Raw genomic sequence first — 222 nt, 5'->3', positions numbered from 1 at the left:
CGGGTGCCCCCGGGGCTCCCCCCGTGAAGGTCATGCTGGGCTGCGGCCTGCACATGCGCCCGGCTCCTGGGAGCTGCCCGGCAGTGTCTCTCCGGGCCGTGGTGGAGAAGGGGCTGTGCCGCACCCCCTTCCAGGGCCCTCCCCTGCTCTGGTGGGGGATGCGGTGGGTGCTGGGCTTGAGCCTTGTCCCACTCTTAGGGCCCTGTCCTCTCCGGGGGAGGG

This window comes from Eurypyga helias, unplaced genomic scaffold (assembly GCF_000690775.1).
Source record: "Eurypyga helias isolate BGI_N326 unplaced genomic scaffold, ASM69077v1 scaffold5464, whole genome shotgun sequence".
NCBI lineage: Eukaryota > Metazoa > Chordata > Aves > Eurypygiformes > Eurypygidae > Eurypyga > Eurypyga helias.
Note: the sequence above shows the minus strand (reverse complement) of the source record.